Below are 27375 nucleotides of genomic sequence, written 5' to 3'. Positions count from 1 at the left end.
GTGCGAAACCTACCGAGGCTGAGCAGGGGTTCAGGGCAGACCCTGGTGCATATCCCAGCCATGGGATAAAGATGTGCTGTGGGGATGTTGGGAGGAAGCTCTCCAGCAAGGGATGCAGTTGCAGGGAAGAGAGGAGGAGGAGAAGCCACCCGTGGGTCAGGCAGCCCTGGCCACCCCCAGAGCTTTTGGTGTTTGTCGTCCTTCCCCGGATCCACGGGGGAGACACCAGTTTGAATTTTCTGGTGGTATCGCTGAGACAGGCTGTTCCCAGCTGGCAGGACACTCGGGGGTTAATTCTGAGCATCCTTCCACCCTTTCAGCAGAAGGACAGCAAGCCCTAGCAGTGCTTTGTTTTTAATATCAGTTGGCCAGTGCAAGAAAAGTGATGTCAGAAAAACCATCTTTCAGTGACAATATGATTAATTCCTTCTTAAGGAAAAATAAAAAATGAGTTAGGTAATTTTTTCCCTTTTCCTGCTGTTACCTAAAGATGGTCTGACAGTAAAGAACCTATGATTAATTACACCAAAAGAAATATAATAGACACCTTTTCTTGGCATCGTCTGTATTTTGTGTGATTTTTGCTGTTATCTTGTTGGCTCAATGCAGAAAAATTATCTCGGAGGCCGCTGTAAGGGATGTTAACTTCCTTTTCCTTATTACAGATTGATCTTTGATATCTGCTTTTCCCTGGGAGTTCTTTTATTCCCACAAGTGATACAAACCTTCTGCTGTTTTCCATATATTGCACTTAAGTAGTTCAATACCTTTTGGATCTCGTATGGGAACATTTAATAAAGACTTGATGATTGCCATATTTTGAAGGTTATAAGATATGAGAAAGTATATATTGTTTTAATAGCTGAATATATCTATGCTGTTGATTTCAGATAAACCAATATTTTTCTAATAAGGTGGGGAAATTATAGCGCTTTTTTTGTTGTTTATATCCTCTAGAGTGTGACTATTCTTCCATCTGTGGTTTCCAGTAAAATGGATTTTCAATTTCTCTGAAATTTCTGCCCAAGCCCCAGGAATATTTGCTTAAGAGTAATCAGAGTATTACCCAGATATCTGTTCAAAGCAACAGTGACCTTACCAGCGGTAAGCAAAAATTGGATTATTTTCAGAGATGTAGGAAGATCCACTGTAGTAACAAAAGAAGAAATACCAAATGATAACACCACTTGTCTGCCGCACTGTGAGCCGCAGCACTTTCTGTAGGATAGTGTAATAGTTTAGCATATTATGAATACTGAGTAAGAAAGGCAGAGGCTTGGGGAATAGATGCTGTCTTGTAGTTTGGGGTGATGCACGTGATGGTGGGTGGGTGCTGATTGTTATTAAAGTACTTTTGTCAGGATGTGATGCTCTGTATGCATAGAACTTGCACCCAGGGCAGCACTCACGTGCCTGCCAGGCGGGTTGCAGTGAGCACCGACCTTACCCTGATGGCGCAGGCAAACGCATGGCCCCAGATGTCCTGTCTGGGTGGCGCGGTGCAGCTGTGGCTGGGACACCTACACGTCCTGGGTCCATGCTGCCCACAGCTTGGCTGCGGCTGGGTGCCACCACTGTGCCATGGCTTCAGCAAAGCCAATGTCTTGCCACAGGTTCCTCAGCAGTGTGGGTGCAAGGCACCCTGCAAAGCCCATGGGCACGGGCTGCCATGGGGTGCAGGAGCAGCATCTCCATGCAGCACAGGGTAAATGCCGGTGGGGTTTCTCCCAGAGAGGCTGAGCTGCTGCAAAGACAAATTAGAAACCATTTGGAAGAGCAAATCCATACCAGCACAGTGTGGGTGAGCTTGATTGCCTCACTCTGTGCTTTTAATTGTAATGAATTATATGGCTCAGCACGGTGGGGTGCCAAGCCTCTTGGCTGAAACTTGTGTAATTCACGTAAGTGTTTACACAAAAGCCAAGTAAATGTTAAGCTTCCTACAGATTTCAATATACATGAAGCCTTGTTTGTATTCAGTTCGGGCGACCGGCGGAAGGGAAGCAGCGCTTATGGCTGTGCGTCTGGGCAGGGGATGCGTGTGTGTCTGAATTGCGTGTGTTAACAGATACGTAAAAAAATATGACCTTTAACTTTCCCTGGAGTGGGTTTTGCAGTGACCTGTCTGTTTCCCCCGCTAAAAAGGATTCTGTATAATTTTGGGTTTTTAAGAGATGCTCAAGGGCACAGGGGAATTTTTGCTTCTTGACCACTAAAAAACAGACTTGTGCTGTCGAGCTCACCGGCATCCTTTGAAGTCCTCCTGTGTGCCCACATGATGCTTCTAATTACTGCAAATGAGCCTTCTGCAGCACAGGCTGCTGTGTAATTCAAACCAACACTGCTCGCCAGATGGGATCCCTCCCAAGCTAGACCTTGGTGATGTCTGTCCCCGCGACGGTGACAGGGAGCACATCACATGAGCAGGACAAGACGTTGGTCCTGACCTCTGACGGCAGCTGGCTGTGGAGCAGAGGTCCCCTAGCCTGGCTGTGCTGTGGTGTGTGGAGAGGTGACCCTTGGCTCTAACACAGGGTCTGGCCATGCAGAGCACTGGATCTCTTGGCTTCCCTTTGACCTGAGAGGAGCTGAAATGTGGGACCCTGCACATCTGCCCAGCCCTCGCTGTTGTCCTTGTGGGGCTGGGTTTGCTTTGAAACGACAAAACCAAACCAGGCTGTTAGAGAATTTGCATTAAGGTGATTCCCTGGGCACAGTGCAGCCAGGGGATCTGTATACCTGGATGTAATTTTATTTTTAGAAAGCATGTTAAGGAGCGTAATGACCTCATTACCATGCCAATTGTAGCCCTGCCTGTTTAAGAGCATTTAATTGTTTTCATTCCCTGTGCACAGCCGTTTCAGTGGGTAGGGGAAAAGCAGGAGAGGGAGTGAGCTGTGTGACTGGAAACAATAAAGATGCTGAAGGAGAAAGCAAAGTGCTTGTCTGGAAGCATCCCTGTGAGATTCCCTCCCCAAAGCATCCCAATACTCGAGGAAACTGCAATGTTTCCTAGCTCTTTCCTCCGAAGAGGAGAGGCGGCTCCTCCTCCTGTTGCCTTCTGAGAAGCCACAATTTTTATCACTTTTAGACCTTTCTCTTGGAAACAAAAAAAATGTTCAAAAAAGTGTTTGCAAGGTAACGCAAGCTCTTGTTTCATCAGATGGCCCTGGAGGCTGGGGATGGAGGAGAGGTGGGAGACCTGCCCCAGCAGCCCTGCTGCCAGCGGTGCTGTGGCGGTGGGGATGCTGACCCTTCCCAGCCGCTCCCCGTGGGTTTCTCTTCTGCCTGCTTGCCTCGAGTATTTTTATCCTTCTTGCTGCTTCTGTGCAAGGAAGAATGTATAAAAACAGGTTAAAAAGAGGAAAGGAGAAAAAACAAAAGAAAAGGACTTCTGTTTCTCTGGCAGTGGTTTTCTAAGGAGCCCTGGTTATTCAGCAGCAGTGGAAAAAACTGCAGAAGATGTAAATAATCTTCAGGATTATGCTAAAGCCAAGCTTCAGTCATTTTCCTGAAAAAAAAAAACATGCATGAGGCCTGTTCATTTAATAACGATCAACCAGAATTTCTCTAGGGCTTCTTATATTTTCATGAAAAGGATCAGTTGTCTTTAAGAGAAATGGTAATTCTGGTATCTACAAATATCCTTTGGTTGGAAGGCATGTGGTTCAGGTTGGTGCACTTTTTTAATTGGGCTTCCCCTCACCCCCCATTTTTTTTTCATTATATTATCGTACATTCACATCCACGGTTACACACTACAATGATCAAAAGCAGGGAGTTGGTTTATCACAAAATAGCAAATCACGGCTGTACTCTGTGGTGTAGGCTCTATCAAGATAAAAACACTACATGGTTTTTAGTTTTTGTTATGTTTATATTTGGTGCCAGAGGTACTTGAGCGATTTTGCAAAGTGTGTATACATTGCAGTCAGGCTTTCCAAAAAAAAAAAATAATCATGGTATCTTTTGAAATCTATACAGGACCTTACCCTGCTGGGCTTAATTTTAGACTATCGAGTTTATCATTCAGGGAGGAAAAAAAAGTGGGTTTGTTGTGTGCTGTATTTAATCAAGTGCAGCAAAAAACTATCACAGGCATCGTTCATCTTCTCAGTCCAATTTTTGTTTCCATTTAGTTGTAGCAAAACCCTGCCCTGGACTCATTTATTGTGCAGATCCGATGGCACCAAGGTTACAGCTGCTGGCAGGTATTGGCTGGTTTGTGGGGGCACTCTCCATATGGATTTTTGTTTTATGGAGTTTCAGTGTGGAGAACTGTGTGTTTTAATTGTTGTAGAAATGCCAAGAGCTGGGGATTTGGGGATCCTTGGAAATAAGGGAAAGTGCACAACATTCCCGTTGCAGCTTCCAAAACATGAGATGTGCTGCAGAAGCCCAAGACCGCTGAGTTTCCAGCGACTGGCAGGGTTTAGGGTGCTCCTACGTCCTTAGGCAGCTTTTATCCTTCCCATCCATCCGCCCTCCTGAGAATCCCCATCCATGGTGAAAGCAAGAGGTGCTCATCCCTTTCGTGGTGAAGCTGGGTGTGATTAACCAGTTGCTGGTACCAGCTGTGGAGGGGGTCTGTGGTCCCTCTCCGCTGTGCTCCCACTACATCCCTCGGGCTCTGGGTGTTTCTGCGGAGCACGATTCCTGAGGTGATGGGAGCAGGGTGAAGAGGGGAGATGTCCACCATAACTCGTGGCAAGTGGCGCGGTGATGAGTGTGTCTCCTCCGTGTGGGGTGCAGCCGAGGTTACACATCCCAGCGGACAAAGCTGCAGCTGAAGTTTCCGCTGCAGGAAGCCTGTTGACTGCAACTACAGAACATTTTAATATTTAATGAAGACTTGGAGAAACATCATGAATCACCAATTTGGGCCTCGGTGACACATGGGTAGTTTGGAGCGCGCTTCAGCCACTGCAGCAGTCGCACGTGCAGAGCAGCCGGCGAGGTGCCTGGCTGGCGGTAGCCTGAGCAACGGGGAATCCTCACTTGCATAAATTTTGGGCAGACAGGCATGAAAAATCCAAGCCCCGAGCGTGGTGTTAATAAAAATGCCTGGCTTTGTACTGGACAGCCCTTTGCATGGTGGGGATGCTCTGATTTATTGGTATGAGGGGCTTATCGAGGTGGGATGGGGGGGCTCACATTGCTCGGGAACAAATTCCAGTAGTCACCACCCGTAGACCTCTCTGGGGTTTCATTTTCAGCAGTCCTTAATTCCAGAAACAGTTTCTGTTACTCTGGGTTCAGCCACAGGCAAAGAAATGTCTGGGGGAGAAATAAGTGATGTGTCCTAAGCTGCAGGGAGGGAGTGGTGGTATTTTTCATAATTTGATGCATTAAAACCATAATCTTTCAGTTCTGTTTCTGAGCATCCTGGCTGTCTCATATATCTATGGACTCCTACAGCAATATATTATTCTCCAGATTCACACATGCCAGGGGTGACGGCTTGTGAGGTATTTGGGCAACCCCATAAAAAAAAAAAAAAAAAAAAAAAAGGCTTGGAAGGGGCCAGGGAGGGGATGTGATGCCAAGTGGAACAGCTCTGTCTTACCCACCTCGAAGAGAAATCATCCGAATGCTGAAGAAGACAGGCTCCATTGCACCGATTAATGTGCAGTGTTTGAAAGCAGCCAAGAACGTTTCATACACACACGGCGAGGCTGGAAGGAGCTGGGCGGTTCATCTCTGCAGAAGCCATTTCTTTCCCTAAGAGGGCATTCAAAAAAAAATAATAAAAAGGAGAGTACAAAGGTCTCTGGGAGCACTCAGCCGCTCAGGCAGTTTAATTGGCTGAACGTAGTGCTTTACGGTTGGGATTAATATGGATATTTCTTAATAACATGTCACCTTGTCAGGAGTTTCACGGTCAGAACTACAAGGCTGCGTAGCGCTTGCAACTACAGTTCTTGTCTTTCCTTCTGGTTTTTATTATTACAATAGCTCCTGTTAGTGCCTTTTGAGGGGAAGATGTTTTTAAGTTGGTTTCTTCTTTTCTTCCTGCGCAACTCGTGAAAAAAACTGGAAGGACGAGGGGAAGGATGGTCTGCAGAGCTTGGCAGTGATGGCTGCGGCATGGGCTTTGACCTGCACAGCATATCAGCATAAACATTGTGAGCTCAAACCTAAGCAAATCCCACCAGAGAGCAAATAAAAGAAGTGATTTAGCAGTGCTCAAGATGGCTTAAAAGGACCTGAGGCCATTAGGATTTTTACAAGTATTTTACAACTGGTCTTACTGCCTTTTATCTCTGTGGGTCTCCCCTGAGTGACCACCAGCACGGGGATGCCCTCGGGGAGGAGGCTGCTGCCCTGTGCCCTGCTCCCGGGCAGCCTGCCCGATGTCTGCCGCTGTTGTTGAGGGTTATTTTGCTTTTTCTCTGTTTTTTTCCCTTTCCCTTCTTTCTCTCACCTTCCCCTCCTACCCTGTAATTTCAGAGGCGGCTCTGGGATGCCCACCTACTTGATCAGCGGGCATAATCGCCAGCAGCCCTAATGGGATGCTCTCAGAAGGTTTCTCTAATTGCCCTGGCCCCTGCCTCCCTCCGGGAGCGATTGCCTCCATGGCTTTATAATCAACAACTCGCCCACCGCAGAAGAGAGGTCCCTCGGCCTCAAGATGCTGTGGCACAGAGCGACGGGGCTGAAGCCTTCCCCTCTCCTTCCCCTCTCTCTATAAAGCCGTTAGCAGCACAAAAGCGAGCAGCAAGCGCGCAGCTGATAAAGGCCTCAGCAAGGCGTTTGCTGCTATAATGACTGTGGTTTATGCATGGGTAATTTTGATAGAGTTGCACCTCCGAAACCCACTGTCACCAGGGTGGCATGAGTTGACCTGTTAATCGCAAGAGGAATTAATGGGAATTACAGCTGGTGAGGGCCCCTCTCCGCAGAGCTGGTTCAGGGCCTAGCACTGGAGGGGAGTTCGGAAACGAAGCAGCGTGTGTTGTCTTTAGAGCCGCAGATAAAGTGGCAGCCAGGTGGCTCCCGGGGAGAAGGGGGGTGTGGAGGAGATAAACTCCAGGGGTGTAAACACCAGATTAACAGCCTAATTCCCAGGAGCTCGAGCACATGTGCATTTTCATTGCATCCACTTGGTAATTAATGGAGACTTTTAATTTAACCGGGAGGGAGCAGAGGGAGACCAGGGCCACCAGGATTTACAGCCTTCGTAGTGGTTGTACCCGAAGGAGACCCAGGTGAGGTGGTCCTGCGTTACCTCTCCTGGTGGTGCTCCTGTGGTGTAAATTGCTTTAGCACTGTTGACTTGAAGTGAACTGAAATTAAAGGATCCCTGCTGATGCTTTACACCACCTGATGTCCTGGTTGTCTCCAGATATTACCAAATAGCTACAACACACTTCACAAAGCATTTCCTCCAAGTTTTCTTTTTATGATAAGTTTCCTTTAAAATGCTCTACATCCATATAGCGTGCAGAGATTAAAAGAATAGCTTACCTCATCCATACAGAAGACCCATAAAGTCCTTAAATATGCTTTATATTGGTGCTTCTCAAAGGAAGGGTTGATTGCCTGGTCTTAAATATCCAAAATGTGGTCCCTGCACGCCTGAACATGCATATACAAGAGCTCTCTGAAGAGCAGTCAGAGAGGCTGCTCAGCAAGACTGTCTTTAGAAATTTATGAAAAATAAGACAGCAAACTGTATTGAAATGCTGTTATTTGTGCATTCAAAATGCACATGCAGTCTGAGGTTTCGAGGAAAGGACAGCAATTAGTCCTGTTAATAAGGAGCATGTTGCTGGGAAGGGGAGAATGATGACAGAATGAGTCATTTCTTCTTTAACAATGAAAGGAAGGTAAGTGGCCCTTGGTGGGTTGGTTCCATGTGTGCAATTCTGGAGCTTTTAAAGTCTGTTTACCAGTTTTGAGACTAACCAGCACAGCCAGAGGAGGGGGACCGGTCTGCAAAGAACAGGCTGTTTTGCGAGGAGCTGAGCAGGTACCTGGAGCTGTGGGCATCCTGGCTGGCAGCGCTGCCCTGCCACAGCAGCGGTGCTGTGGGATGGTGCTTTCCCTCTGTGGCAGAGGCCAGCAACATGGGTCAGGACCCAAACCCTGCAGCCTGAGCCTGTTGCAAAGGCTGTTGCTACGTGGGCACAACCCTTACCCGGGGGTCTCCTACATGGCTGCACACCAGGGGGTGAAAGCCCCCATGCAGAATGTGCATCCCGGAAAGGGTGAGCACCTCTCATAAATGCTTAATTTCTTGTTGGGACCTTCAGGGTGTCATTTAAGGATTTAAGATGAGGAAAGAAAGTATATTGTGCTGCTCTCCACTGTTGCTATCTTTGGCTTGGCTGAGGCTGTGCTGGGTGGCGTGTGGGTGGCTCTAACTCTGCGTTCATTATGGGGAAGCTCAAAAGGTCTCCATTCACCATCCGGTGTCTGGTGGTGAGGTGCTACTGCTCACCTACCGAACGACCCAGGGAAAATAAAATAGCAAAGAAAGCTCAGACTTGCTGGGGAGGGTGGGGAGAACATATTTTGGGTAGTCTGTCAGTCAGCTTGACACTAATTGGTTGCAGTAAGTAATCGTTCTCCATGTAAATTAGACTCCAATTTCCTCTGTAGTCTGTCTGTTTGCTGTGTGGGCTTCAGTCTCTAATTAGGCTCTCACGTGGCAAACCTGGTTTGTAAGCTGCTTTTGTTCCCAGAGAGCCAGGCTCAGCCCTCCCCGAGGCTGCCAGCGCTCTTCCAGCCCCACTCACCAGTGGGATGGTTCTTAGATCAACACTGCCAAGTTCAAAATAAATTCTTCTTTTAATGTATGTTTTGATTATTTCCATATTTAAAGCTTGCAGCAGTGGTGATGTTTAAAACGCAAAGGGTCTTATTGGACTTACAATGGGAATACCCCTGGAAACGCTTCCTCTGCATTCCTGGAAGCCCTGCTCGCTCCTCCATGAATAGACCTCATTGAATCGCTGGCCTCTGCGAAGGCCAGAGCAGCTTGCCCACATCTGGATCCTGCTGCCTGTCCGCTGGGATACCTGGAGCGCATACTGCTCGCTCCAGCCCCCTCGCTCGGACGTAGCTCTGTGTGCGCCTTCAAAGCTCACCCGAATGCCGGCCCACGTTCTGGAGCTGCTCCAGGGTTGCACATCTGTAACCGAGTGCAGAAATGTGCAGTTGCACGAGAGGCTTTTATCCCCAGCCACCCGCTGTTTGCAGGCGAAGGCAGGGTGTTAGGTTGCTGCCCACCGTGTAGCTCTGTGGTTTCCCCGCTGCTGCCCACAGCCCCCAACGTAGCCTGAGTGTCAAAAACAAACACCGCGGTCAAGCATCTAGTTTTGTGTGCAGCAGAGAAAGGACGTGTCTCTACAGCTAATGTCTATACCAGGCTAAAAAAAAAAAAAAAAAAAAGGAAAACCATATGTGTCAGCCAGCCAGGCTGTTTGCCAGCAGCGCTTTATGATTCAGTAGTTACCTTTGTGAAATTCAGTATAACTTCAGGAACCATGTGCTAACCTTTTCTATAAACCTTCTCCGTATGCGATACAGTCCTGACCCAGATGTGTCAGCAGTACCATTAGGCATTCTGATAAATCCTGGTTTTATTGGCATCCTGATATTTAGATTATGGACTGTCAGTCCATGCTGGGGGTTGTCACCTTTCTTCAGCGCACTCTTGAAGCTGCGGTTGCCTCCAAGTAGGTAGATAAGAAACTTTTTGGAGAAAGAAGTGAAGCAAATTGAGCGTCGGTTTTCTTTATTGCCTCTCTTTACGTGATTTATATCTTGGCAAGGTAACTTTGCTTTCATACCGCTAGTCAAAACGGGAAGGGATGCTGGCTCCGCGGAGAGCTAAATTTGGGTAGAGGGACAGGATTGGGTTAGGGATTATGGTTTTCACCAATAAGCTAAAACTGGGGTGGGCGTCACTGCGCAGCTGGGGCAGCAGCCGGAGCCGTCCCTCCCCGAGTGACCACAGCTGCTCGCTCGCCGGGCAGGCAGCCTGCTGGCCCGGCCACCACCGCCACCAAGGATGCCCCACGGTCCATGGCACCGAAGGCGCTCGCCACATCGCTGCCCACCCTGCCCATCCCCGTGACATGGGGGTTTTCCGGCGTGTGAAGTGAACGCCTGTTTAGCCTGGGTAAGTAATCGCACCCGATTTATAGCATATGGAAGTATAAGCCATTTTAATGCTGTACAAATGTTTGCATTGGGAAATGATTTTCTTTTTTCGGCTCTGATTCCTGCCTGCCTTTGCAAGCACCGGGTCTCTGCGGGAAGAGCCCAGGGGCGGGCAGGGGCTGCCGGGGGCCAGGCACAGCCCTGGAGCAGGGATGTGCCGTATTCCCTGCTAATATCTGACCCAGCAGACATGGCAAAGCATTTCCCCGATGCAAACATGACTTCTCTCGCCAGCCCCTGAGCTGCTGCTGCTTTTTTACTCTGTTGAAAAAAACCCTGAAGAGTAAAACCCTGCGGGAGGCTGGAGCTTATCTTCAGCTCTGGGTTTCCAAATGTGCTGTGTGTCTTCTCAGCTGTTGTGAGGATTGGTGTGGAATGACAAAATGTGAATTTTGAACCTTTGGCAGCTGTGTTTAATGCAGGATGAAGTGTTTTTTTTAACTTTGGGATATTGGATTATTTTTTTTTCTTTGTTAAAGTGAATTCAGGAGAAAATGTCCAATTTTCTTTGAGGCAAAACAAAAGCTTCTTTTAAACAAACAAAGACTTTTAAGTACTTAATCAAACTTGCTGAATTCAGTTGCTTTTGGATACTTCAGGAATTAAGCAGATAGGAGGCTGTGTTAGTGACAGACTATGTGTTTGGTCGGAAACAAGGATTCATTCCTGCCGGAGAAGGCAGAGGAGCCCACAGCCTGCTGGGCGCCTGCTCTGGGTTGAGGTCCTGGGGCTGTTTGCTGGGAGGGGTGTTTAACAGCATCCTCTGTTTGCCTTTGTTTAGGCAGTGCAAATTATTTGTGTGCTTTAGGATTCCTTCTCTCTTCCAGCAGATGTTTTATCGGTGCAACTGGTGGAGTAATTAGAGAGAGAGAGATTGAGACGTGATGCTAGTGTGCAAACACCTCCTAGGCTTATGGGGGGGAGCTGAGAAATTGCAGAGTCTGTCCCAGGAGCAGCTGGCTGAGGAGTAAAGTCCGTACAAGATGCTACAGGCAAAACACGTAGTGCCCAGTGTATTTGGCTTTATTTCTGCAAAGGGGTTCTTCATCCTGCCAAAAACAGGCAGGGGCTGCATCCAGGAGCAGAAGACCGTGCTGCTGCTTATGGCAAAGTTTTTCCTCAACGTGTGAATCATTCAGTCAGGATTTTTGTGGTGGCGGCTGGGGGATGATTAAACATTCTGTCTGCGGGAAATTGCCAGGAGATTTGAGTCTTTTCCTCAGTGACTTCAGCACCAGCAATAGGGTGACATGGGAGCCTCCCACCATGTAGACTGAGCTGCCCGGAGGCTTTGAAGGCTCCACTTGCACGAGCATATTTTTGCTCTTCTACCATTTAAATAATGGCAGCAGCATGCTGATTCCTCTAATGATCTTGATTAAGTTATTGGTTATTTCCTTAATTAGCTACTTGATCTACTTACACCTTAAATGAGTCTATTTGTTCACCCAGAGGAGGAAAAACAAAAGCAGCTCCTGGTTTTTTTTCCCTTTTAAAAGGGGGGGTGGGTGGTGTTATCTCCAAAAGGCAGCTGTCATCTTAGGTCAATAAGGGACACTAGATGAGCTCGCTTCCCTAGGGTGCTGTGGGACGGTCACCGTGTCAGTGTGGTGACAAGGGGACCACACCGGTGGTGCTGGAGCATCCTGCCAGCCACTGCCGGGTGCTTCCCCAGCAGAGATGCCTTGAGGGGGCTGGGAGCGAGCTGCTTTCAGAGGCTGAGCGAAACGGCCCCCTCACTTTATTTGTGGAGGTGCTAACCTATAAATCCAACCAGCTGTTTCAGGCTGGCCTTGGAAATGTGCTGGCGTTCGTGGATGTGACACTGAGATGGGTCTTGGTGCTTCCCAGGGGCTGGCTGTCCTGGCGGCAGCAAATTTTAAATGAGACAGTATAGATGTACATTTATTCTTGGCATCAGTGTAATACAGACAAACAAAATATATTGAAGTGGTCTTCTGAATGCGCTCTTTGTGTGTTATTGACTGGGCTGGGGCTGGGGTAGTGTCTCAGGGCCAGTTCTGGAGGAGAAAATGCATATTTTAATCTCCAGTGGCCTCTAAATTGCCCATGTGTTAGTATATGGCACTACACTGTGCACCCAGTGTCTGTGCATAGCACTGCAAAAGCTGTCTGACCAGTTGGCACCGGTTCTTCACCAGTATTGCCCATGCTCCACAGCTTGTTGCCCTCTCCCCTGTCTCAAAGCGGAGAGACTCCCAGTTTCTCACTTTTGCAGCTCTCTGTGATACATGTAGCAGCTGCCCATGCTTCAGACAAGCCTATTTGTTCTTGCTTTTGTACTGTTTATTACTCTTAATGATATCCCCCTCATTAGCCTTAGCTTCACACCCTCCCTGATGCAGAACTCGCTGAAACACGTATTGCGTAATGAGCCTGCTTCCATATATAAATTGGAGAGACAGAAGCTGGGACTCTCCCAGAACTAAATGCTTGCCCTCCACTTACATTTTAGCATCTGTGCCAAAAAATTATGTATTTGAGAGGAATTACCAAAACTTCTGACATACACAAGCTTTATTCCTTTGAGTCATTTATATTTTTAGCAGTTTGGCATGACTTTGGACTGTACGACTTTCCTCTCTCGGAAGACACTTTTCCCATGGCCCATGTGAAAGCCAGAGCATCTCCCCGTGATGCAGAGCTGCGGGGAGCAGCACAAATGTGTATCCCAGCGCTGGTGCTCGCTCCAGCCGGGACGTGCTTGGACAGCAGCACTGGAAATCCCACGTGTTGTGTTTGGCAGCGTGCACAGACCCCGTCCCCAGTGCTGCCAGCCCTGTGTTGGCTGACTCTGGGCGCTCAGCGTTACTCTTGTGGTCTTGGGAGATCCCAGGAGGACTGCAGCTTTCGGTTTGGTTTGAAAAAGAGCTTTTGAGCTCAGAGTTGGTGGGAAAGACTCAAACGTATCAATTCTAATGGTCCAGAAAACAATATCCTAGTACTTCTCTATCATGATTCCTAAATTATTATCGTGATGTTGTGAATGCAAGCATGGTGGATCTTGTGGTCAGCTGTGCTTTGGACACCATGCATGAGTGTCATAGGTGTAGCAACTCCAGAGCAGCGATGGTGACACCTCTGGGTGATCCATGGTCCCTTCCACATCTGTCCTGGATTGCTTGCGCAACCTTGGATAAATCATGGACATCCTTCCAAGTTTCAGAGTGGGGAGAGCAGCAGAGCTCCTGTTGGAGCAGTTCAGGTGTTGGTGTCTGAGTAGAGCCGGCCCCGGGGTGATACCCAGGGATGCCCGTATCCAGATGGTATGTGCAGTTGGCCCCCGTTGTGGCCAGGACCTCCAAATGCGGTGGAAAAAGATAACAAAACCCGACAAGTAACTGCACTCAAAAGTAAAGTATATCGCTGCCTTGTCCCCTCTGCTTTTTGTTCTCTGCACATCTTGGGAGGAGATAGCTGAGATGAAATATTTGCTCTGACAGGGTTAGATTTTGCTTTACATTCTTGGAAAGTTTGTGTTTGGATTTTGCCCTGCTTGTGTTGGTTTATGCAGTGATGTTTCCAGGGGCTCGATCGCATGGGTATCGTTCCAACTCTTGGTATTTTGTGCAAAGATAAAAATGAAAGAAATATGGGCCTGGGTAATGAGGTGGCTATTTAATCGCAGCAGGACTCACAGGAAAATGTGCATTAAATATTTATGGCATGGTATTCATTAACATTTCCACTGTGTTGGCACTGGGCAGAACGAAAAAGCCATCGAGAGAATTGGAGTCTGTGTTACACAGCCACAGACCTGGAAAGAGCTGCAGCACAGGACAGGCATGAACGCTTGCTTTGTTACCCCAGTGTATTCCTCGTTGCAGGCATTGCATTTGGACTTGCAGTAGTAAGCAGGATTTAATCGGTTTCACTTACAGTTCTGAAAGTGCTCACAGTAAATATTTTAGGTCTGATTTTTCAGACTGCCGTGTCTTATGTGAGTGCAAGTGGCTGACGCAGGACCCCTGACTCGCAGGCAGGCAAGGAGGCAATTAGAGAGATAAGCCTAAATGACTTCATGTGTCTCCTTTTTAGATTGCTCAAGTCTGAGTTGCTGGAAAGGGCTGGGATTAGTGGAGATTGAGTTCTCAGGGTGCTGGAAATCGGCTGGGGGCCTTGTCCAACACGCATTGTAAGTACTGAGTTACGGAGTGAGTTATCTGTGGGCGTGAAACGATGCCAGGAAGATTACAACTGATGATAAAATAGTATTAATGCTTGTTTCATTAACAGCTTAGAAGGTATCAAATTACTCTGGTGCTATAAATCTAAAGTGTTTCTTAGGTTTGTTAAGTGGAGCTACTTAAATGGGTGAAATATGTTTATTTGCCAGCCGTGACATCCTCAGACACGGGATCACGGCAAAGGATGTTCGACTTCCCGCAGCATAAGTGGACAGTCTGAAGCAGTAGCAGCCTGATGGATTAAATATTCCTTTGAGATGAGATAGGGTCTTGTGCCAGATTTTAGGATACCTTGTTCCAGATCAGTAGTGTGAGCCCGAGGCTGGGGTCAGGCTTGTGCCAAAGGCTGTACTGGTTGCACAGGTCTGCCAGATTTGGGCTTCGGGGCTAAAGGTCTGTGGTGCTAGACGTGGTACTTAGGGACATGGTTTAGTACGTGGACTTGGCAGTCCTGAGTTAACGGTTGGACTTGATCTTAAAGGTCTTTTCCAACCTAAGTGATTCTGTGATGCTGGCCCTGCCCCATGCCATTAGCCACTACAGGCGATGACCCCAGCTCAGGCTGTACCCACAGGCACCTTGTCTTGGTATTACTGTCACTGGGAGACATCTTTGTCCTACTTCTTAAGTGCAAAAGGGGCTTACACAGTTATAACAGATCTACCTCTTTTACCTGAATGCATATTGGTTAAAATAAATGCTAATCTTGACTAATTAGGTAATAGATTCACTGTGGATGTCTCTGCAATCCATTTAGGTACTTGAAAGCCCCATTAATTTCCACTGGTGCCTTACAGCAGAGTGGCAAGGGAGAGGCTCGACCGTACCCATGCTCTTTGCTTTCTGATACCTTTTTCCCCCCCGTGTATGAGAAAGGAGCCCCGCAGCTCCCGATGACAGCCACGAGAGCGGCGTGGCGTGTGCCAGGCACGCAGCAGGCAGTGCCACTCGCTGCGCCTCGGTCTCTGGTGTGTCATGTTTTGTCACTCTGCATAAAGCTGTGCCTTGTAGTACCCCACGTACACGGCTTTGGTTAACTTGCTTACCTTTTGGCCGTGTAACTGGTCGGTAAGGTGCGCTGACGGGGAAGGGGCTGTGTGGGAGCTGCCATGGCTGGTCCACGTGATGAGCTGGATTCCAGCTGGGAGCTGGGGAGGATCAGTGTCACAGCTCCTCTTGTTGCTTTGATGTGCTGCTCTTCAGGAAAGTACAAATGTGTTTCTTTGCACTAGGAAATTAAAGAAATCTTTGTTCTGGTGTCACGCATCATGTTTTTCAACCCTTTGGTGCAGTGTTTGTTGGCATCCTTGTTTCCAGCAGATCACTGCCTGTTTGCAGTTGCTCCTGAACTCTCCTGCCCAGCCTGGCTGGGGCTTCTTTCTTCACAAGGGGTTAAATTTCCTCAATGTAAATATTCTCCGCTTTCCAAGATTGTTATTTGTTGGCTCCATGCTCTCATTTTCTTAAGCACTGTAGGAAGGGGTTGATTGCATGAAGAACTTGGAGCTCACACCTCTGAGCATCTTCACAGTAGGCACTTTCTCAGTGTCTAACACCCACTAAAAATCAGTGGGAGCTGAATCCTTAACTACTGCCAATATATCCAGTTATCCTGAGCATCTGACTTCTCTTGACCGGCTCTGTTAGACCAAGGGGTAGCAGAAAGGAAGCAAGAAGAGCAATCGCTCCTGGAGCATGAGCACCAGAAATAGTTCAGAATTAGTCTGCATCTAAGCCACAGGATATTTTGCTATTTAGGGCCCATAGCCTCTCACGTAAGCAACTTTGCAACCCCTGTACTGGTTGCAAGCCCCTAAACTGGTGGTTAGGGGTGAGGGTGGTAGCGCTTTTCCCTTGCAGCGGGCTCCCCAAAAGGAGAAGAGCAGCAGCAAGCGGTTGTTTGATGAGGGTGTTGGGAGACGTTAGTCCTCAGCTCCCCAGAAACCTAGAGAAGGCTTATTTGTGTTTCATCGTAGCACATGGCACAAATCTGAAGTGGAGCGGCAGGCACATCTGATGTTGGCTATTCCAAGCTCTGGCCACAACCAGGAGCAACACAGGGTGGGCGTTGCGGCACGGTGAGGTGTCTGGTGCCCGTGCAGGCAGCACGGGCTCTGCTGGTGAGCTGCCAACAGGCAGTGTTTTCACCTAAATTCCCAGCGGATTTCAAATGAGCATCTACCCCATAACTTCTCCACCGTTTTCAATGTTTCCAAACCAATTAATGGTTAGTATATAAAAAAATAATAAAAACCATTGCACTCCAGTTATATCACTGTATCTGCTTTCCAATCCTTTAAAATATTCTTCTATCAGGAGGTCTCCTTCCATTAAACCAGGGCTGCTTTGGCTTTTGGTGAGCTGCAGAGCAATTTTTCTGTGCTATGTGCTCACTGCCAACTTTCTGCAAACATGGCATGGGTGAGGACAAGTGTGTTTCAAAGGAATTTATCTTAGGATGCTTCAGAGAAGGATGTTGGGCATGTGCCCATCAGAGGAGGACAGATATATATGCCCACCGTAAATTATTTTTGTCGTGTTGTGTCATTTTCAGTAGAATGGCTCATCTCTGAGGCTCTAGGGACTTCAGAAAGCTGAGTATGGCAGGTTTGCCTCAGTGTGGAAGTGACGAAGTTTTGTTCAAAGCCATATGCAGAGTCGTAGTTGACATCAAAACTAAACCCAGTTTCGTGCCCCTTCTCTAAGCACAGCGTGCTGCTTGCTCAGGTGGTGGTGGAAAGTCTGGGAAAGCAGGAAAGTGCTCTCCTCTGCGTCTGTCATGGAATGAAAACTTTACCAAAGTCAAAACTTTTTTCAGAGCAGAGATATTCAGAGTACAGCAAGCCTCAAAATCTTTCTTGGCCATGGGTCTGTGCCAGTGCGTGGAGCAGACGCTCGGGGAGGGGAAGGCAGCTGTTGAGCTGTGATTGCTGCTTATTACACTAATTATAATAGTCTCGCTGGTATTGTGAGCTTCCCTACTCCTTCCCCCATCTGTCTGTTTGGCCATCCATGGTTGCTCATCTTTTTGAGATGCATGTTTGAAGCGTTCAGTACTGCAGGGACCCTGACTGCGCTCCCCCTCCGCTTCCCCGCATGGATACGAGGGAATGATCGCTGCACAGAGAAGGAATTTTGGGGATTGAGCTGTTTGCCCTGAAATAAGGCCATGGGAAGGTGAGATGTTGCCCTGACTCTGCAATTCTACATTTCTAAGGATCTCGGCTGGGTGAGCCACCCTGGTCTGGAGCATCCCAACCTGTTTGGGATGGAGGGAAGAGGACGATGTCCAGCACTTGCATTGTTGCCTTTTTTCCTTTGTATTTTGTTTTTTGCTCTGTAGCCATGCAGCCAGTCTAAAAACTGGTCAGAGCAATCCCTTCCAGTCTGAGCATGCTGCAGAAAGGTTCTCAGGTCTAACCCCAAGAACATCCACTGTTTTCCAGAAATGCCTTCACCCCTCTGCCATGGGAGCCTGTCTGACCCAGCCCTTGGTACACCCCCTGGCAGCAGCTGAGCTGACCCCCAAATTGCTGTTCTTTAGTTGCAAGGAGACACTGTAAGTTAAAATGCTCAGCAAAAAGAAAGCACTGCTCCTTTGGATGCCCACCTGGTTTTTATTTCACTGGGGAGGGGTTACTCCTTGTCACAGGGTGCTTGCTTTGAAGAACAGCCCACTCCAAGGCAGCCAGCAAAATGCTTTCTGAACCACGAAACAATGGGACTCGCTAATCTCTAGCAGCAATAATTGCTTCTAAAAGGCTGATGTATTTAGTCTGCTTATGTTTAGCAAATATGTTTGCTTCACCCTTTGAAGATAATGCTGCGTGCAGCACAGCGTGGTAGGGAAAAAAAGAGGAAGAAATGGCCTGTGGTTTTTAGCGTGTTTAACAAGCAATGGCTGACAGCAATAGCATTCGATAGTGCCCCTGTTAATTGTGAGTAACGGGGTTTCTACACCCCTCCTGGTGCGCGAGCTGTGGGCAGGGTGCCCTCGTGGGCTCACGCAGGCTGGGAGCACCACGCCTGAGCCTCAGTCTGGTGGAGGGCAGTAGCAGCCCAGCACAGTGATGCTGGTGTCTCTGCAAGTGTGGGGCACACCTGAAGTCCCCTGGCTGGGGACATCTGCGAGCCGTGCTTTGGCATGGCTACGATGGCAGCAACCAGCATCTCCTTGTGGGGTGGCTTTGACCCTTCGCTAGAGACTGTTAGCAGGGGCAGGGGCTGGGGCTTGTGCAGCCGGGAGGGACGCTGCTGGGATACTGCCTGCACGGGACCCATCCAGGAGATGGAGACAGGCTGGGACCCACAGAGGAGCGAGCCAGCGCTGGAGTCAGGGACCACGCTACTGGCTGACCCTCTCCTGAACGGTCTTAATCCCTCCTGGTGGGTCCTGATCCTCCGCTGTTCCTACGGCAGACAATTTAGTTGCATTTCCCTATAGATCACGGCAAGATAAAAGCATGGCCGTGTTTTGGAATAAGGGAAGTGGGTTTCGAGGATGACAGGTTGTGTGAGGAAGGGATGCAGGTTTCCAGCTGCACGCTGTGGCCGCCTTTGATGAGGGCGGTGATTGATGCTGCGTTGGGAGCAGGCAGCCGTCAGCTGGCGATGTGCTGACCTTTCCCGCGCGGGCTGAGCTGCTCTAATGATCTTGATGGGGCTGGCAATTTGTATATTGGGTTTGATGTACGAGGCTTGACATGGCATGGAGAAATGGGACTCGGATTTGACTGACAGCCCTTTCCCATTAAGGATGGTGAGGCGCAGGCTGTTTTCCAGTCATTTCTTTCAGGGACTGTTTTGCCGAATTATATTCTAGCAGAGAAGTTTTGCCGTTAAGTATCTTCCTTTATACTGCTTCCAAGCAGTTAAAAAAAGATGAGAAATGAAGTAACTTGCAGGCCAGAAGGCTTATCACTAAAAAGGCTGTTCAAATTATACACTTAAATTAATTAATACTTAGTGAATAATTTTTACCCTCGCTTTCATGTTTAGGCTCCTTAGGCAGATAAAACAATGCAGTAGCTTGAGCCTGGGATTATTTTTTTTATAATTCAGCTGTATTCAAAATTTAAAACCCTTGACTTCTTGCAGGCAACGTTAAAACCTTTTAATTTCCATGAGTCGAGCTGTGTATAAATCATACCCTGGTTGGCACATCTCATGGGTGCTTGTGGCAAGAGTAATGAATTTCATGGTTTGTTATGAACTACTAAAACCAACACAAACACAGAAAGCCCGTTGTAATCTCAGCATATCATTCAAGGAAGCAATTTATTCCTAAGTATGAACAAATGTCAAGCCATGATAACAAATTGTTATTACTAATTAAAACAAAGGGAAGAATAGCAAACAGCTCTTGTCATTTGTGTGCAGTGCCAGGCTGTCTCAGGGGTGCTGGAGCTCCATCCAGCCACAGCCGGTGGGACAGCCAGGCTGCAAACCTTGCCAGAGCCTCAAACACGCTGACCCCCTCCGTGCGCGCCAGGCAGCCAGGAAAACACCCAGGCTTAAGTCGAGATAACGCTTTTCGTAATTTTATTGGTTCAGTTGTTGGTTTTTTTTTTTTTTTAATTTAGAGTCAAGGTTAGCTAGATTGTAGAAGTCTTGTCATGGGTAGAGTCTGGGGTGGACGCGTGCCAGTCCATCACCTTGCTCTAGCTGGTTTTATATCATCCAGGTCTACTTCATGCTCTCAGGTACGGAATAAAAACCTATTTTGGCACCTTTCTTCCTAGTGAGCAGTTAGGAGGTGAGGAGCCAGGTGTTCCTGACCATGACCACTCTCCCTGCGTTTGTAAATACACTGGGAAATTTAAGACTCAAAGGCATCACGAAAGCCCATTTCCATTCATGTCCCAGCGTGTGTGATTTCCTCCCAGATGTGTTACCGAGCATCAGCTGGATCCAAAAATGTGCTGGATTTACCATCTCCCTGTGTATTTACACCAATTTGCAAGCAAGCAGCAAATAGGTCTTTTCTCTTAGTTGGCAAAGAGCGGACAGACATGTCTCTCCTGGGCAGGAGCAGAAACATGGCCATCTGAAAGCATCGGTGGTTCCTGAGGAGTTTGGATGCAGGTTTGTGCAGCCCTGGGACCTGCCTGCGGTGCCTGGCTTGGAGCACCAAAACCCTGCTGGCAGCCAGAGAAGATGTGCACGGTCCAGTTTTTACCTCTAGTTACCTCTAGGGAGGTAAAAACCAGACTTGTGTTGCTTGACCAGGACTCTGGGCTGGCTCAAGACTTGCCTCTGAGCACGGAGACAGTGGAGCACCATGCCCTGGTCCTGGGGGATGCACAGCTTTTTGCTGGGGGGGACCAGGTTTTGCATGGATAGTGCAGAGGGGAGCTCAGTGAGCAAAGGCAAGAAATCCTCAGGGCATAACTACTGACCCGAAACACCCTGTTAGACAGGTTTGAAGCCAAGAAATAAAATAAAAATCATCTAACATGACAGCGGCCCTGACAGCGTCAGGCAGCAAGAAGGGCGGCAGCGAGGGAGTCCTGAGCTGCTGCCAAGGCACACGTTAATGCAGACTTGCAGGGTTAGTTGGTTATCCTGAAAATACATCTTCTATTTTGTGTAAATGGAAAATTAATTTGTTGCTGATCAAAGGTTTAGATCTTTGGAAAACATACCACCAGATAAGCTGAAGATTTATGCGTTTCCTTTGTAACATATTTTCAGTGAATGTTTTATTGTTCATGGAAAGGCCCCAAGAAAAATATGTCATTAAAAAAAATAACTGTGTTGAGTTTATTTAGCTTAAATTACAATACAGTGCTTTAATGAGGCTTTTGTAGACATCATTAAAGGACACTATTAAAAAGTCTTCAGATTAGAATACTATCAGGCTAGCAAAGGGGAGAAAACCACATGAGCATCTAGATTGTTGTTCACATTCAGTTACAGATTTGATTTCAACGTACAAAAGTGAAAAACATAGTACTGCTGAGTTAAAGCCGGAGGCTATGAAAAGCCTTATTGTTGTTAAGCTCTCTAAAGCTTCTTGTGTTAAGGTGATTTTTTGGGAAAAAAAAAAAAGAAAGAAAAAAAAAGAGAGAGAGAGAGAAAGAGATAGTGATTGATTGAAATGCTATCTGCAGCGTGCTCCGCGTGTTGCACCGGAACGTGTGGTGTCAGTCTGCGAGCCGGGGGTGTGTGGTGGGTGAGGGTCCTTTTGGGGTTCCTTGTGATGGGGGGACGGGGTGCAGGGCAGCGATGCTCGGGTGGCAGCACCAGCACAGTGTGCTGGGTCCTCCCACGGCGTCACCCCTGCGTTTGCATGGCTCAGCGCTGGCCAAGGACATGGGTGGCACAGGGTGTGCTCACAGCTGCAGCCTCACTACCCCACTCTGCCTGCGCACCGGAGGATGCCAGCGAGCGTCAGGCCTGTCTTGCTGGGTGAATGGGTAGAAAATACAGAAAATTGTGTCTAAAATCATCTGCAGTGCATATGGGCTGTACCTCTCCTTCTCTGTCAGCTGCTGCTGGGCTCAAGGGTGTTTAAAAACTAAATTCCTGCTTGCAGACCGACAGCACAGATCCTTATCCATGGCTGTGCCGAAAATGAGTGGAACGCAGCAGCAGTGACAGCAGGAGGAGCGGGTCTGGCTTGCGCAGCAGCCGCGTGAAAGTACAAATGGCAGCCCCGAGGAAAAGCGGAGGAGCCCAAGTTTTGGGGATTAAAGATCGGCATCTGATGTTGGTCTCTCTGTCCCTCCCTCCATCCCGTTTTTCTTTGAGATAAGACATCCCTGCTTCTGGCATTGAGAGATATGGGGAGGGTCTGATGCCTTGCTTAAAAAGAATAAGAAAAAAAAGAAGAAAAAAAGAGAACTTAACTTCATTTAAAGTCATGACCTGTGTTTCATGACTCGAGCTCTCCAAGAAGCCTTCCCCATACCTTGGGCTTATCCCTTTGTGTGCCCCAGGAGGAGTGGAGCCAGACCCCACCATGTAGGGTCTCCCCTCCTCCCTGTTCACTGCTAACAGCTTTTTGCAATCACCTTGCCTTTCCCTTCTGGTCTTTGCAAAGCCATGCCCTCCCCAGCCTCTCACTCTGCTGTGTATTGCTGCCCCATGGCCAGGGGAGCACCGCTCCAGCTGTCCCCAGCCCTGGGACCGCAGGACACATCCCGTCCTGGCACCGGGGCGGGAGGGCTGGCTCACCCTGTGGAGATTGCTCTGCAAAGTACAGGGGCAAGTGTGGGACGGAAGGGGGAAAAGCCATGTTAAGTGCCCATTTCTGCATTTCTGTGGCTAGAAAGAGTAATGGGAAAGTAATCTGTTACTGTGCCAGTTGCTGTGAGCCAGGGCGGGCTCAGTGATGGCAGGGGGACCTGCCATCCCAGCAAGCCCAGACAGGCTGGTGGTGCATGTGGTGGCAGTCAGCCTTCACCCCACAGGCAGCATTTCAGGGTGGCAGAGGCTGGAGCCTCTGTGACATCCCGTAGTGGCAGCACTGTGCTCTGCCCTGGCACACGGCAGCAGAGGATGCTCACTAAATAATTCAGGAGGGCAACTCGATCTGACATTCATCAGGTTAGTAGCCTGGTGACCTGGAGGGCACTAGTCTGCTGTCGCTGCCTGTGGCTGTGCCGTGTAGCTTGTTGTCATCAGGAGAGCCGGCAGTGTCACGTGGAGCCCTATTGACTGACAGCTGATCGATACACCAAGGGGATAAAATACAGCGTTTATGAAACATGGGCTCTTACAACGATTTGTTAAATGAGCCATAGGTATGAGTTTGTGCAAATGGCAGAAAGCTTAAAGTTTATCTTTAAAACCAGCAGCAAAGAGCAGAAAGTGGCTATGTTTACAAGCAGAGTTATCCATCTCACACCTCTGCACCTAAGCGGAGGCTTCCTGCTCTTGATCTTTATTTCTGCAGCTAAGGTTTTACTTCTGGTCATTTCCTTATTGCTGGCAGTTGTCAGCATCCAGCCTTGTAATGGTGCAAGTCCTTCACATGACCTTTGATAATGTGCTCCACCGGCTTGGTATTCTCCTTGCTGCTTAATGAAACACCCGTTTCACCTGCATAATATGCAGAATCTGTCAAGAAATCTTGCGTGCCTTCTGGAGTTACTCCAACACATGACCTTTTCACAAGCCTCGCAGTAGGTAATGGTAATATGGAGCAGTTGCCAGTGAACTGGCAGCTTTCAAAGCAGGAAGGATCATTTCCACTTTCCTAAGACACTTGTGTGTCCAAATGTGGCAGCTTCCAATCTTATTTCTTGTCTCAGAAGAGGCTGTTTGTTGGATGTTGTGGCTATTTAGGTTTGCGAGGACTGGAATAAGTCTGTGAGGAGCAGTGATGATTATACATGCTGTTTGGATACACAAGCACTTCTGCTCATAGCTAGTCATGCAGCTGAGATGTTGTAAGTGTTGGTCTTACTGACCTTTTACATCTTTTCACGATTCTCACTCCCATTTTATCTTTGTGGATTAACTTGTACTTAAAAGTTTGCAATTCCTGATGTGATCCCTTTCTTGCGGGTGGTCCGGTTGGCCAAGACAGCCAAGCAGAACTCACCTTTGCTGTAGGATGCTTGGTTGCACGGGGATGACACCACCATCCACTCTGTGGTGGGATCATACCAGGCTGGTGCCGGGTTATCAAAGCTGCTGTGGATGGAGTTACACAGAGCACGTCATACAAGAAGCGGGGTTGGACACCTGGGCTTGTGCCCTGCCAACCTTACCCCTGAGCAAGGGGCCAGCTGGTGGTCCTGCCCAAGTGGCACTTGGAGCACTAACAGACACTTTGCTCCCAAGTGTTTATAGCTGAAGGGCCTTTGCTCCTTGAAAATTCATGCAGATAAAGTCAGGCATTTTACTCATGGGTTTGATGAAAATTAGCACCTACAGGACCCACCGTACGGAGCAGGACATATTCTTTGTGCCGATTGCAGCCCCTAGTCACTGCTGCCTGCTTTTAGCAACACATTTCCAGGGAAGATTGTTACAGTAAACACAGGTAATTTCTGCTTTACAGCATTTCTGTCAACAGTATCATTTTATAACCAGGCTTCTTTATTTGCTTTTGCCCTGTTCAGTTTTGTCTCATTTTCTTTGCATTGTAATTAACATGTTCTCATTTCAAGAAGAAAACTACATCATCTCTGGGCTGTAGCACGTTAACCATAGAGAGGTGAGCTGGAAGCAGCAAAATGTGCCAGTTTAGGAAGCTGAAGGGTCAGGGGAATTTTTTTTTCATAGAAGTTTTGTTGCTCTGTGTAGTTGGAGGAGTTGCCCAGCAGAAGTGGAGGTGATGCTGCTCCTTCTTCCATGAAAGGAAGGTCTGACCCGGCTAGATAGGGTAACAGGGTCTGCGCTCAGCTCTTGGACTTGCAGCTGCAGATTGGGTTAAAAATAGAGGGGGGGGGGGGGGGGGGGGGAGAGAAAAAATTAAGAAATAATTAAAAAAGGAACTGTAAGTGCTCAAATGTTTTATCAACAACCCTGGATATTTTCTTTCTTCTGAAGCTGTCTGAGCCAGAAGAGATCTCTGCAGGTTCTCACTCCATCCCACCTGGCCAGGGGAAGCTGGGGGGCCTTCAAGGGGGAGCTGGGCTGGTTTGTCCCAGCTGAAGGTCCCCCTTGAGATTTTGAGTGTAATTCCATATAAGGAAACCTAATTTATGAGCCTTAATAATAATAATTCAAGGCATTTGAGACTGCAGAAAGACTCACAGCTGTAGTTTTTGCATCCTTCTGTGTTCTGTAAACATAGCTAATGTTGCCAAAATCAAGGGCTCTGAAATCCGGATTCAGGCCCCAAAAGTCAGGAGCGTGCTACAAAAGCAGTATATTGGGCATGTTTTATTTGCTTTCTGTATTTTTCCAAGTCCACAAAAACTAGGTTTTTTGATTTCACTCACTTTTCGCAAACGCAGGAGCTAAGAAGTATGCTCTCCTCCTGTTGACTTGCATTAGAGATTTGTGATCACCTAATTCCCAAGCAATGGGCTTTAGGACCAGCAGAAGAGATTTGGCAGCAAAGCTCCTTCTCTGCATTTTCTTTTCTTTTCCAGAGGGAGGAGAACACGGGGGAAAGAGGTGGTGGTATCCCTGTTGGGGTGCTGTATTCCTGGGGCTCACAGTACTCACCTGAGATACACATAAAATGTGCGAATCGTGCCTCTCTCGGGGCTGTATGAAAGAAAATGTATTAAAATATGTGGTAACCAAAATGCCACGCTCATAACTTGTATTTCCCAGAATATTTAGCCCTGCTGGTGCACAAACATGCTACGTCTAAAACCCAGTGGGGAATCGTAGCAAATGACTGCAGAAAATAATTAAGAGGGCATTGAAAGCCAGGAGAAAAACGATACGTCGCTGAGAGCCAGCGGATTGTTGCTTTAATAGCCTGCGTACCTAAGAAGCAGTGCCTTAAGTTTGACAGCGAGTTGAGATTCGGTCAGCATCTAATAAGATGATAGTTGGGGAAGGATAATTAGTGTCTTCACACCATTCAATTTGGGCTGCTGGTGTGGAGCCAACTCTTTGAAACGCGCACATGCGAGCCAGCGAGAAGGATTTATTATGATTATTTTTTATTTTTTTTTCCCCCTAAGCAGCCTAGAGGATTTATTGATTTCTAAGAGCGGGCTGATTTCCTTGTAAATAAACGGGAGGGTGGCCGGCCGCGGTCCGGATGCGGTGACTTTGGCTTGCTGACATCATTGCTCATTAGCATGCAGGAGAGGAGCGCAATGCAACAGCAGAGCCCCGCGTCGCTCCCGCGCCAGCAATTATTCTCCACGGGCTGCATCTCTCCTCGTTAATGCCTTGCGCTCGGAGAGCAAATTGGACATCCTCTTGCCACCTCGAAGGGTCATTTAGCGAAAGGCGGGCTGGAGGGGGGAGCTGCTGGATTCATTTGGATTGGGAGCAGAGAGGGGGGCACCCTCCGGAGCTGGATTGCAGAGCGAGGCAATTTAAGCCAAAGCTTAAGGCGCGGGGCAGGAATGGCATGTTTTTCCACGGCAGGTTTCCTTCGGAGCCGTGCCGCGGTCGGTGCGTGCCTCCTCTGAAAGGCTCCGACAAAAGCCCGTCTGGCGGCAGCCCCTGGCTGCGTGCGGCGGGGCGGCGGGCTGCGCCGGGGGAGTGCGGGATGCTTTATGGCACTGCGGTGCTTGGGCTGGTCCTGGGAGCAGCCCACCAGCCGAAAGGCGACCGGCGTAACTAGGACGGCTCAGCATCCCGCTGGATTTTTCCCTCCTGCACTGTCACCGTCAGTGGGAACAGGTAAGAAGCTGTCTTTTGCCAGCAACTTCAAAGTTGTCATGCATTCTTAGGACGGATAGAAAGTAGAAGAGAGGGAGGAGGAGAAGGAATAAGCAGCATTCTGTGGACGCATGTAGCTGCGTGCTAACTTTGCTCAACGTGCCGTTGGTGGAGATCTGTGAGGGGGCTGCACATTTTTTCCCAGCCTTTGCTGTTCTCGTTGTTTATGGATGTAAAAGGTTAATGGTTAAATTGCATTTCTGCAGCTGCAGGAAGTCAGGGAGAAACGCTGATGCCACCGTAATGGATTTTTCATTTTAGAAATAATCAGGAAGGCTCAACTGGCTCTAAACAGCCATGAGTATTAAAAAAATCCTCATCTCGCCGTGCTAATTTTATTGCTTTGATAAATGCAGCTTCTGGAAGCCTGGGTTCTCTGGGTATTTTCTGAGCAGACTGTGTGCAGGCTGGTGTTCTGGATGAGGACGTCACTGTTCAGATGTTTATTGTGGTGATTTTGCATTCCTGAGGAAAGAGAGTTTTAAAGTAATAATCTTCCTGCATCCTTCTGTTTCATGCCAGAATGCCTAACTATAAACCAACCTGGAACTGCAACCTGGGGGTTATGTTTTTCAGTGCAATCTTTTCAAGTCAAATTTCCTTTATTCCTTGAAGGAACATTTTAAGCAGATGTGACACAGACATGACCTGTGACCGTAGAAAGATTTTAATCCAGTTACTCTTTGTT

At 48.1% G+C, this 27375-nt stretch overlaps 1 protein-coding gene across 3 annotated transcripts in view; it reads left to right on the top strand.

Moving 5' to 3' along the window:
• The window catches only part of PRICKLE2 (prickle planar cell polarity protein 2), a 116371-nt gene that overhangs the window by 39149 nt on the left and 49847 nt on the right, over window positions 1-27375 (top strand). The window contains exon 1 of one of the 3 annotated variants that reach the window (XM_080382778.1): window positions 9434-10129. The exons of 1 other annotated variant lie outside the window; for it this stretch is intronic. The gene's annotated coding sequence lies outside the window, so the exon portion shown is untranslated. Of the gene's footprint in view, window positions 1-9433; window positions 10130-24787; window positions 26649-27375 lie in introns of those variants that run through there. One more of the 3 variants, XM_080382779.1, reaches the window with a different exon arrangement.

Source organism: Falco punctatus, assembly GCF_963210335.1.
Source record: "Falco punctatus genome assembly, chromosome: 4".
Taxonomy (NCBI): domain Eukaryota; kingdom Metazoa; phylum Chordata; class Aves; order Falconiformes; family Falconidae; genus Falco; species Falco punctatus.
This window is presented reverse-complemented; position numbering and strand designations above follow the sequence as displayed.